Genomic DNA, 13,610 nt, shown 5'->3' on the forward strand with positions numbered 1-13,610 from the left:
TATTTTATTTTATTTTTTTCCTAAAAGTAATACGTTTAAATTGTTATAGAACATGCATGCAGTTATTAAGTATAAATAGCCCCAAATTGCAATTTGGAACTACTAGTTCCTTCACATTAATTTCTCAAATATTTTTTGTAATTATTAGCACAGCGGGTAGGGCGTCTGCCTTGCACGCAGCCAACATGGCCGACCCGAGTTCGATTCCTCCACCCCTCTTGGAGATCCCGGCAAGCTACCGAGAATATTTGATATTCCAGACACAGTAACAACAAAGTCTCCAATGGAGACGTTACTGGGCCCGCTCGAGCAAATCGACGATCAACGGGAGGGCCTTTACCTTTACCTTTACCTATTACTCTTATTATTTTATATCACAAATCACAAATCATCCTGTTATTCATCGATTGCCTCGAGCAGGCCCCAGTAATGTCTCCTTCATCCTAGCCCTGAGATTATATTCAAGGCTCTTTAGGAGAATGAGACCCATCATTGTTACTGGTATTTGGCATATTGGGTATGCCACAGGGAGTTTGCCAGACTCTGCCGTGTGGGCAGGCTACATTCGGTAGCCTGCCAGTTTGTCCAAAGTAGGAATGAGATAATAAGATGTCATAATAAGATGTCGCGCGACCGCGAATGCAGCCGCGTGGTTCCGGGAGCTGGTCTTTATAGTCTCTGAGTCTTGGCCGTTGATGGGATTACACAGTGCCAGGGCATCCTCCACCTTTGGTGGGGGGACTTTTTTTTCCTGAGGAAGGGACACACCTGGTGATGCCAAAGACTTACTCCTGGCTGTGTTCAGGGATTACTCCTGGTGGGACTCAGGGGATAATTCAGGGTGTCAGGGATTGCACACAGTTTGGCTGCATGCAAAGCAAGTACCTTACCCTTTGTATTATCCCTCCATCGAATTTTTTTGTTTGGATTCCTGTTGTTACTTGGTTTTGGAACAACACCTGGCATTATTCAAACCTTACTCTTGGCCCTGAACTCAGGGGTCATTTGGGGTGCCAGGAATGGAACCCAGGTTGGCTACATATAAGCCTTACCTGCTGTGCTATTTCTCCAACCCCAAGAACACACAGTGCTTTGGGTTTCAGCTTATTTTTTTCTTTTTGGGTCATATCCAGCTTTGCTCAGGGGGTTACTCCTGGCTCTGCACTCAGAAATTACTCCTGATGGTGCTTGGGGGACCAGGTCGGTCGGCTGTGTACAAGGCAAACACCCAACCCGCTCTGCTATCACTCCGGGCCCCATGTGAGTTTTTTTTTTTGGAATTAATTTGTTAGTGGGGTCCAGTGTGCAATGGCTGCAGACAGCAAGCAGCCTCTTTGGTAGTGTCCTCAGTCTCTGGCTTGCACGGGACATAATAAAACACCTTGGGGACAGTCCTTTGCCATGGATAATCCTATCTGCTCTCATGCTGACCTCAATCTCAGGTTCCAAACAGGTATTTAGGAACCTTTGGAAAGTCCCAGGGCATGATGGCCAGAGTCCACATTGACCAAGTAATCCTGTCCATCCACACCAAAGTACAGAACAAGGAACATCTGATTGAACTTTTATTCAGGACAAATTCAAGTTTATTGGTCATCAGAAAAGTTCACATCTCCAAGAAGTGGGGCTTGAATAAGTTTAATGCAAATGATTATATTTTATATAATTTTTAAGAATAAATAATCTTAAATTTATAAAATTATATAATTTATATAATCTTAAATTTATATAATCTTTAAGAATAAATTTTAATTATTTTTAAATGACATGTTTTGATTTCTATTGGAATTCCATAAATTTTTTGAGAGGACATTGAGCATCTATAAATTTCATAAGAGGTAATTGAAATATTGAGACTTCTATACATATTTTTATATTTCCTTTCCTTATTTAAATAAAAAGCTATTTAATAAAAAGTATTTTAATAATACATTCATTTTTTTATTATCTAATATGTTCATGCTGAAAATCTTTGCTCAAATTATGACATTAAGGGGATAACAAATATATGCCTTGATTGTGCCTTTGGGTCAATAAATATACTATTCTCACTCTTTATTTCCTTTTCTATGAAAAAATACCATTTAGTTATGTCAAAATAATTTATTTGTGATAAAATATGCATTTAAATATAATACTCATTGTAAGTATGCAAACTTTTATTAATAATTTCTGTGTTTGCGGCATATAGAGTATTTATTGAAGCTTGGCAGGAGGGGTAATATATAATTCATTTGTTCAATTTAAGTTGTGTATAAAGGAAATAGTCAATATATTATTATATGTGTTGATATAATCATAATCAAAATACATTGTACTCAAATTTTTAAGAATACAACTGTGGCCTACATTATTCATTTTTCTATATTGTATCAATGTCATAACACAGAAGATGTTATTTAGGTTGTATTTCCCAGTTGTATATCTGAAACCATGAGTCTTTCAGAGACTGACTAACCTCACCAAGATTCTTGTATTAAAACTTGTATGTAAGCTACAAGTGTGATGTAAAAGTTCATTTTTTATTGATTAATAAGGTTCAAATCTGAATCAATAAGATTCAAGCTTTATATTATTTTAACACTATTTATTGATCTAGCAGAAGAGCTTCTTAAGATTTTATATTTCACTAGAATTTTAACTCTTCATTTATTTATATTAGTAAAGTAAAGGCCCTCCCGTTGATCATCGATTTGCTCGAGCGGGCCCAGTAACGTCTCCATTGGAGACTTTGTTGTTACTGTGTCTGGCATATGGAATACTCTCAGTAGCTTGCAGGCTCTCCGAGAGGGGCGGAGGAATTGAACTCGGGTCGGCCATGTTGGCCACTTGTAAGGCGAACGCCCTACCGCTGTGCTATCGCTCCAGCGATATTAAGGGCTGGAGCGATAGCACAGCGGGTAGGGCTTTTGCCTTACACGCAGCCAACATGGCCGACCCGAGTTCGATTCCTCTGCCCCTCTCGGAGAGCCCCACAAGCTACCGAGAGTATTCCATATGCCAGACACAGTAACAACAAAGTCTCCAATGGAGACGTTACTGGGCCCGCTCGAGCAAATCGATGATCAACGGGAGGGCCTTTACCTTTACCTTTACAGTTATTTATATTGATAGCATATTACTAGATGTATTATAACATAACCTTACATTCTTAATTAATTTCTATTTGATACTTTTATTTCTCTGAACTTTTATAATATATATGAATTTATTATGCTTCTAAAGTACTTATTTGCCTTTTTTCTAAACTCTTTTGAAAATAAAATTAGGAATCAGTGGACTTTGGGACACACTCAGTGATGCTCTAGGCTTATACTGACTCTGAGCTCAGAAATCACTCCTGGTGGTACTCAGGGGACAGCATATGTATCAGGGATCAAACTGGAGTTGGATTTGTTTAAGAAAAGCACCTTAAACTCCATATTATCTATCTAGCCCTTCTTGAAAAAAAATTCATCCATCTTTTCCCAAGTTTGACTTCTTGTATTTATTATTTAATTCTATTATAGTTACCTATATTGTTTTTAAATATTGCTACTAATTATATTTACATTTAAAATCAGACCTAATTATGCCTTAGCCTATATTTTATTTTTATTATTTTTAGCCTATATTTTTAAATTAGGAGCAACACAATGATTATGCAACTCCCTTATTAATTATGAGTATTTTAGCATTCCATTAACACATTCCTTCCCATGTCTTAAAATCTGTTCACATGTTTTATAATTTAGTCTCAGATTAAGGGAAATTCTTGCTTTTTCCCTTGAAATATTTTCTTAGAAAAGGTCTTTGGTTCAAATTTATGCGTGTTGATCTCAGACTGCAATCATCACGGTCTTCACATGCCTTACTACACAACTCACTTGTTCTTAACTGCATCTACTCTGACTGACTCTAGTAGGTTTTTACAATATCATTTCTTGAGTTGTATATGAGAAGAAAGCCTCTGATTTTTGTACCACTGAAACTGTTTTTAATATTGAACTTCCACTCAAGGTGGAACTGATTCCTATGCTTCTTGTTACCAGTGCACACCCCCTCTTTGTGATGTTCTGTTAAACATAAACTTGTGATCAGATTGTGTTTGTTCATTTGGTAACAGAGTGTATCTTTTTAATATTTAAATATATATGCTGTTCAATTCTAGGTATGCATTATTTGTTTGCTGACAAGCTTTGATTCCCTGACATGGATGAAACAATCCAATAAAGTAGTGAGTCAGATAATTTTGACAGCCTTACAACTAATTCATTATCTTATCTCTGGCTGTAAAATTTGACTCTATCAAACTCCATTAGGCATTGTAATGTTTTCTATTAGAAACAGAAGTGCCAGGGCCAGAGAACTAAAGAAAGTAATTTTTAAAAAATAGAGAAAGAAAGAAAGAAAGTCTCCCCTTTCTTTCTATCCAGGTTTACAGAAAACACTTCTATCCAGATATAAAAGAATCCACATCAAAAAGCAAGTCCAGATCAGAGAAAGCCAAGCAAGTGAACTTTCTGAAATAACAAAGTGATAGAAGAAAGTGAAATACTAGAGGCACCTGCTTTTTACCAAAGAAAAACAAAGAGCAAACCAGATGCTGCTCAGTGTCTGGAACATTCCAAAGTGGACAAGTGACAACATCTAAGAAATAAAAGCAGAAACTGGTGCTCAAGAGGGCTCTTGCTTCCTAGGCTTCATCAATACCTTGGAAACTGCACAGAAAAATATTCTTAGGCATTAGCACCTAACGCAAGAGGGATTAACTGCTGGGGCAGGCGTAATATGCCAACTTGCAAAAGAATCTGCAAGTTGTATTACCAGGCAGAGGTTTTCAAAGTTCACTATACAAGTATCAGAAACATGGGTACCAAAGAGAACACGAAGTTCTTGAGACTTCTTTAAAATATTCTGAATTAAAATCAGGGATATGTTAACATTTGGCTACAAATTCTGGAAGTTTTATGGCTTGGTAAAATGCATTTATCTTAAGGTCACTCTTCATATATTGTTGCAGTCTTCCCAAATAATGAAGAGAAATAACCTTGTGATGGAAGGATACCTGTAACTGAGAATAAAATTACAGGAGGTGATCTCTGAAAGACTTAAGTCATATGGTCTTTTTTACAGGGAGGGCACCCTTTGCTTCCTTCTCTTCCACATTATCGGGACACTGTAATTCACTGTCTACAAGCTCGATTCTCTAGAATCGAGTACAAGATTCGTGAATGAGGCTGGGTGTTCTGGATATTGAATCACCTTTAATTTTTTCTTCTGGGAGTTCACATCAGGGCTTTGATGATTGTGTTTGTCCAGTTTGACTGTATTTATGGAACAGCTGGCACAGAGTTTATTAAACTTCCAGAATTATGAAAGGCAAAATGGTGTTCCCCAACATTGACTTGGTAAATATTACTTCCTAGTACCTCCGAATGCATACATTTGGAAAGAAAGCTCTTAAAAGGTGATCAAATCAAAATTATTACATTAGGATCAATTCTAATCTAAGTGGACTGGTAGACTGAGAAGAAGAGGAAATTTGGATATGCAGAAAATGACCACACTTGCAGATGGTAGATGATGAGGAAAGTCTATAAGGAAGATGCAAGAAGCTTTTAAAAAATCCAGATATTCAAACACTCTTATGTTTGATGTTCAATATATATATTTTTAAGTTTGAAGACCATACTCACTGAAACCCTACTTCTGGCTCTGTGCACAGAGCTCACACCTGGTGGTGCTGGATGGACCATATGTGGTGTAGGGTACCAAATTGTGGTTCATTGCATGAAGGCAAGCACCTTAACAACTATTCTATCTTGCTGGCTCAAAATGTTTGATTTGTTGCTTCCATTGTTGTAAGAAAATGCATTCTTCTTCTTTAAATCTTTTAGCTCCTGTTTTTTAAATTTAAGAGTATTTTATAAGAATTTTTAAAAATTGACTATATTGAGGAAAGTTTCTTCAATGCCCATTTTGTGAGAGTTTTCATAATAAACAGGTGCTAGATCTTGCCAAATGCTTTCCAACCATCTATTGATATGATCATATGGTGTTTATCTTTTCTTTTATTGATATTGTGGATTATGTTAATTGACTTGTGAATGTTAAACTATCCTTGCATTCCCAGCATGAATCCTACTTGGTCATGGTGTATCATCTTTTTGATGAGTCATTGGATTCTGTTTGCTAGGATTTTGTTGAGTATCTTTGCATCTGAGTTTATCAGGGATATTGGCCTATAATTCTCTTTCTTTGTGGTATCACTGACTGCTTTTGGTACCAGGGTAACATTTGCTTCATCTACCACAAGACCATGGCAAGCATTATTCTCAATGGGGAGAAACTAAAAGCCTTCCCTCTAAGATTGGACACAAGACAAGGTTGCCTACTCTTACCACTCCTATTCAATATAGTACTGGAAATTCTTGCCATAGAAGTTAGGTAAAATAAGATATCTAGGGCATACAGATAGGAAAGGAAGAGATCAAGCTATCACTATTTGCAGACGATATGATACTATACTTAAGAATCCTAAACTACTCACAAAAATGCTCTTAGAAAAAAATAGGTTTGTATAGTAAAGTGTCAGGTTACAAAATCAACATCCAAAAGTTCATGAATTTCCTATATGCTAATAATGGAAGAGAAGAAAGAGATATTTAAAAAAAAAAACAATCCCGTTCACAATAGTGCCTCAGAAAATCAAGTACCTCAGAATCAGATTAACTAAAGAGGTGAAGGACCTATACACAGAAAATTACAAAACACTACTTCAAGAAATAAAAAAGGAGACTAGGAAATGGAGACACATCCCCTGCTCATGGATAGGAAGTATATTAACATTATCAAAATGACAATACTCTCCAAAGCACTATGCAAATTTAATGCAGTCCCTATCTGATACACATGACATTCTTCAAAGAAATAGACAAAACACTCCTGAAAATCATATGGAACAATAAACTCACCGCGAATAGCTAAAGCAATCCTTGAGAAAAAGAAAATGGGTGGCATCACCATCCCTAACTTCAAACTATACAACAAAGCAGTAGTAATTTAAAGAGTATGGTATTGAAATAGACACAGACTGACAAACCAATGGAACAGAGTTGAATATTCTGTCACAGACACTCAAATATATGATCACTTAATTTTTGATAAAGGAACAAGAACTGTGAAGTGGAACAAGGAAAGCCTTGTCAACAAGTGGTGCTGGGAGAACTGGACAGTTACCTAAAAATAAATTGACTCTGACCTTTGTCTAACATCAGGCACAAAAGTAAGATCAAAGTGGATTAAAGACCTCAATATAAGACTTGCATCCATAAGGTAAAGGTAAAGGTAAAGGCCCTCCCGTTGATCGTCGATTTTCTCGAGCGGGCCGGCAAGCTACCGAGAGTATTCGATATGCCAGACACAGTAACAACAAAGTCTCCAATGGAGACGTTACTGGGCCCGCATCCATAAGGTATGTGAAGGAAAATGTAGGCAGACCTCTCCATGACATTGAAGCTAAAAGCATCTTTAAGGACGAAACACCACTGACCAAACAAGTAGAAACATAAACAAATGGGACTACATCAAACTAACAAGCTTCTACACCTCAAAAGAAACAGTGACACAAATGTAGAGAGAGCCCATGGAATTGGAAAGAATATTTACCCAGTACTCATCTGATGAGCTAGAGGGATAGCACAGAGGTAGGGCGTTTGCCTTGCACACAGCCAGCCTGGCCGAGCTGGGTTCAATTCCTCTGCCCCTCTTGGAGAGCCTGGCAAGGTACCGAAAGTGTCTTGCCTGAATGGCAAAGCCTGGCAAGCTGCCTATGATGTATTCAATATGCCAAACACAGTAACAACAAGTCTCAAAATGGAGACTTTACTGGACCTGCTTGAGCAAATCAATGAACAACAGGAGGACAGTGATACAGTGGACAGTGCAGTGCTACTCACCTGGTAAGGGTTTGATATCCAGGATATACAGGACACTAGAAGAATTGTACAAGAAAAAAATCTCCAACCCATCAAAAAATGGGGAGAAGAAATAAACAAAAGCTTCCTCAAAAAAAAAAAAGAAATGCAAATGGCCAACAGGCACATGAAAAATTTTCTACATCGCTAATTATCAGGGTGATGCAACTCAAAACAATGAGATATCATCTCACATCAAAAAGACTGGCACACATCTTAAAGAAGAAGAACAACCAGTGCTGGCACAGATGTGAGTAGAAAGGGACTCTCATTGTTGGTGGTAATGCTGACTGGCCCAGCCTTTTTTATTTATTTATTTATTTATTTATTTATTGAATCACCATGGGAAAGGTTACAAAGCTTTCAGGTTTAGGTCTCAGTCATGCAAATATCAAGCACATTTCCCTTTACCAAAACTTATTTTTTACCATGAAGAACCCCAATAAAACCCCACCCCCCACCCCTCCCAGTCCCTGTGGGGCAGATGAATTCTAGTTAACACTCTATCTGCTTTGATTAGATTCATTGTTTCAATAAAAGATTCACCACTATTATTTAGAGTTTACCCCCCCCCCCCCGAATCAGACATGCTGACAAAGCATTGTGAAGTGATTTGCTTTCTACAGCTGGGTTCAAGAATTAAATGTTGGTTTTGGATTTCTGCTATTTTACTTATTGACCCTGGAAGTATTTCTACTGAAAGTCAGATAGTTAAGAAATTGGTTTCTGTGCTCTGGAGTCGTGGCCGTGCTGGAGAGCCGCTAGTGGGGGGCAACTGGTGGTCTCGGTAGGGCGTGAAGGGCGGACTGAAACGCCCCCCTTCCCATGAGGTTTTAGTCGCCCCCAGTCCCCCGGCTCATACCTGCTGTCCACAAGGCTCCCATGTGGCCGCCATCTTTCTTTCCAGAGAGGAGAAGGCGACTGGGGCAACACCCTTTCCCCTCCGGACAGACCTGATGGCCTGGATTATCGCATAGTCCGTTCACTTTTCTGCTCCAAGCTGCCGGGTTCTGCATTAAGTCCTTGTGCTTCTGGGGCCGTGGCCATGCTGGAGAGCCACTCGCAGGGGGCACCTGGTGACCTCGGTAGGGTGTGAAGGACGGACCGGAACGCCCCCCTTCCCATGAGGTTTTAGTCGCCCCCACACCCCCGGCTCATACCTGCTGTCCACAAGGCTCCCATGTGGCCACCATCTTTCTTTCCAGAGGGAGGAGGGCGGAAGGGACCAACACCCTTTCCCCTCCGAGGCCCAGCCTTTTTAGAAAACAATATGGGCATTCCTCCAAAAACTAGAAATTGATCTTCCATATGAACCTGCAATAGCACTTCTGGGACTATATATCCAGAGGGTACAAAAATGCACAGTAGAAATGACAGCTGCACCTGTATGTTCATTGCAGCACTGTTCACCATAGTCAAAATCTGGAAACAATCTGAGTGCCCATGAACAGATGACTGGTTCAAGAAACTTTGTTACATGTAAACAGTGGAATACTATGCAGCTGTTAGCAGGGATGAAGTCAAAATTTGCTTATAAGTGAATGGTCATGGAGAATATCAGGCTAAATGAAATGATTCAGAAAGAGAGGGACAGACACAGAATGACTGCACTCATTTATGGAATATAAAATAGTATAATATGAGATTGATACCCAAGGACAGTAGATACAAGGGCCAGGAATATTGCTGCATAGTTGAAAGCTTCTCTCATGAGATGGGGGAGAAGATAGGTGGGATAAAGAAGGGATTCACTAAATCAATGATGGTTGGAGGGATCATTCGGGATGGGAGATACGTGCTAAAAGTAGATAAAAGAGAAAACATGATAGCCTTGTAGAATCTATATTTCAAACCATAATGCCCCAAATTAGCAAGAGAGTATGGAAGAAACGGTCTGCCATAGATGCAGGGGGAGGGTTGAGATGGAGGGGGAGAAGATACTGGGCACATTGGTGGGAAAATGTGCACTGGTGGAGGGATGGGTGTTCGATCATTTTATTATTGAAACTCAAACATGAAAGTTTTGTAACTGTATCTCATGGTGATTCAATAAAAAATTTAAAGGAAATTAAAAAAATAAATAGGATATTTCTTTCTTTGGACAACTTGAAATTGAATTGGTGAGATTCACTGGTAAAGAAACAGTATTAGGGTATTAAATGACTGAAATCCAATCATGATCAATTTTTAAACTGTGTATTTTACTGTGATTCAACTAAATAAAATTTCAAAAGAATAAATTCTGAATTATTTCTGTGTTTTGGAGCATAAATAAGTTTCTTTTGAACTTTAATTTCTAAAAAAAAGGGATTCAATCTGGGATGTATTTTTTCTCTAATTTTATTTGGAGAAGCAATACTCTTTCTTCTTTGGGGCAATGATATTTTTTCCAATATACATCATATATTATATCTTTCAGTTGGGGGGTCACTCCTGGTGATGCTTAAGGGTTAGTCATGGCTGTGCACTCAGTGCTTGGGGGACATTATGGATACCAGATATCAAAACCAGGTCCTGTGGTTGCCTTTGTATAATAGTATCTTCTTTTATCAATTAATCTCACTATAGACTCTTTGGAAATCTTTGACATGAAGATGTTTGAGCCTAAGTAGATATAGAAGGAAAATAAGAAGTACATTTCCATCTGTAAGTTTGGTGTGACATTATGGATGATATTGTAACTGCATATGGAAAGATCTATTTCATAACTCTGTAGAGGTTAAAGGGCTCTAAGTCCAAGAAATTTTCCCAAATTGCTCAAATATATGCAGGGAAGCATAGAAACACACACAATTAAGCATTGTAAGTATAAAAAGGTGGACTTTCAGGGAGTGAAATGATTAGAAGGTCTATTTTGGCAAACTTCTTAGCAGGGAATGTTGATGACATTTTGAAGTTGTATGCTGAGAATGAAAGTAAGCAATTTATTTGAAAATCCTAGTATATTAAATATAGAATTTTTGATTGTTTGAGTTTTCACATTTGGGGTTTGAGTCACATATATAATATAAAAGCCTGAAAGGTATAAATAAATATCATACCTCTTTCTACCCATCCCCACCCTTATTCACTCAGAATGTGCCCATCATTCTAAGCAACTGGTAAATATTAATTGATAACAAGCTTAAAGAGATAGTGTACTATGAGTATGCTTGTGCTTCATTATAAACTGAACCTTCTCTAAGTTGTCCTGGCAATCAGAGCCTTCCTTAAATAAAAATAAAAATAAAAACCACTGGTGGACACCGCAGCTTAACAAACAGTTTTCTTCTAAGCCCATTGAAATACATTCATTGTGAGTAAACCTCATATAGATTATTTAATTCTACAAAGGAGAATCAGGACTTGAAGATTAAATGCTGAGTCTAAGGATTTTCTTCATTTCACTTATTTCCAGAGAAGTAATTTACTGTAGTGCAGAATATAAACTCTGAAGGGAGCTATATGAAAAGGGAAATAGAGTAGGTCATTTAAAGGCAAGAGATTCAAACTTTCTCTGACGTACTTGGGTAGCAATGAGTGTTAATGTTGGATTAGATTTTTCTGGTCTGAACCACTAGTGATCCTGAACTGTTTGGTGGTGGTTTGTCTAGAAGAAGACCTATCACACTACTGGGGACTGGTGATGTGCAACTCCCTAAGCCCATATCTGGACCTCAATTTCAATTATTACTGTTGAGTTTGAGTGTAATAATTGCTGTTTGGCTCAGTTTTGTTACTCATTTAAATATTATGAGGTGGACTAGCTTAGAAACTTGTGTCAAAGAAAGTTAATAACATTAAATTCATGTACTAAATAATAGGATATGTTTGTGATGAACACGTGTAACCACTAAGTCTGTTTCTACCACAATTCATAGATAAATTAGAAGAGACACAGTAATAGATTAAAAAAGAACTCTCTTGAAAAAAAGCTACTAGATTGAAAGATGAAAAACTTTGTCCTCAAAATAAGCACCTTATCTGTGTGATCATAAGAGTGGCTTTCACAGAGAAAGAGAAGATAAAAACACATTTTTAGGAAAGGTGAGTTGCAGAATAAACCGTAAATCCCTTTGTTGGCTGGTCCCCTTTAGGGATACTCCATTTTATCTACTTGTCTAAATAAAGCAAGAATTAGGCATTGGAAGAAAAGAAATGAGACAGTTGGTTTCGCTTTAGATTTGAGGGAAGGTCAAGGAGAACAGTCCTTTATTATACGAGTTCTGATTTCTAATATTGAATTAAACTTTTAATTTATTTGGGTCCATTTTCAGTCTCATTCTAAAGCATGCCATTTACCAAAACACTATTAAACTTACAGTAAAAAGATGTATAGAAACACAATTTGCATTGAATTTTAGCTAATCTGAACATTCATCCTCAGAAATTATTGAATATGTTTATTAAATAAATGAATTGGAAGGTTAATCATGTTTTAAGAATGAGAATGAACTCTGAGAAGTAAAGAAAATATCTGTAATATTCAAATATGGATATAAGTTTATTCTCCACTTGGAAAATAGCTGCATTGACTAATGATCGATCTAAAAAAAGTCCTATTCAGTGAAAGTTTAAGGGCATAAACCTAAGCACTCACTCCAGGAGTATTTTTTCAGCGTATCTTCACAAAAAACAAGCCATTATATGGAGCATCATCTCAAATTCTTGGGCAACTATTGACTATTGGGACAGAAGGATGTGATCAGGAATGCTCATTATTGTCCAGATCAGGACTTAGTTTCTTACTGACAAACTAGCCTTAATATATCTGGAATGGACTTATTCCTTATTGACATCTCTATTGTTAAAAATTGATAAAACACAGTTGGATTTCTAAAACGTATATCATACTCATTTTGTGTAGCACCGCCAATTCCTGAGTGCAGAGCCATATGTAAGCCCTGAGCATTTGGTATGGTCCAAAACAACAACGGCAAAAGAATAGTGAAATACAGATAAAAGAAGAAAGAAAATAAAGCATGAAAAGTTAAATCGCATTTTTTAAATCAATGTTGTTGTTTCTGTTGTCACCTAGAAACAAATATATTTTCTGATTTAAATCACAGTTAAACTTTCAACATAATGGCTCCAAGCTTTAATGTTTTCTTTTAAAAACTAGGGGTCATAAAAACACATGATAAAGTTTAAATTACATACTCACATATGATTATTACAGCATTATTATTCAAGGTATATGGAAATAACCCAAATGTCCAAAGACAGAGGAGTGGATAAAGAATTTGTTGTATATAGACACAATTGATAACTTATCAACTACTAAGTAAAAATGAAGTCATGACCTTTGCCACAACTTGAGTGAAATCAAAGGAAGTCAGAATAAATGAGGGAAAGTGGATATTATTACTCATATGTGGTACGTTAGAAAACAAGCAAGGAAATGGTCATTAGTCCTTAATTTTTGAGTAAAGAATTAAATTCACCAAGTTGGAATTAGTGATAGGCATCAGGGTAATAAGTATTGGGAGAAAGAGGAGGACTAGAACTGAGATGGGGGCCAGTAATGGGGAGACTTAGGATCTCTGTTGGTGAAGGAGAGGCAAAAGCTATGTGCATCAGAAGAATAATGCATCCACAAATATTCTAGCCATTTTAACGGAACCGTATTAAAAATAAAGGAATAAATAAAAACGATTGGTCAGACGAGAGGAT

The 13,610-nt window shown here is 37.2% G+C and overlaps 1 pseudogene; it reads left to right on the forward strand.

Annotated features, from left to right (window-relative positions):
• Nucleotides 1–1,238: 1,238 nt before the first annotated feature.
• LOC130017211 (uncharacterized) lies at nt 1,239–1,394 on the forward strand (annotated as a pseudogene).
• The last annotated feature ends 12,216 nt before the right edge of the window (nt 1,395–13,610 follow it).

Source organism: Sorex fumeus, unplaced genomic scaffold (assembly GCF_029834395.1).
Source record: "Sorex fumeus unplaced genomic scaffold, SorFum_2.1 ptg000007l, whole genome shotgun sequence".
NCBI lineage: Eukaryota > Metazoa > Chordata > Mammalia > Eulipotyphla > Soricidae > Sorex > Sorex fumeus.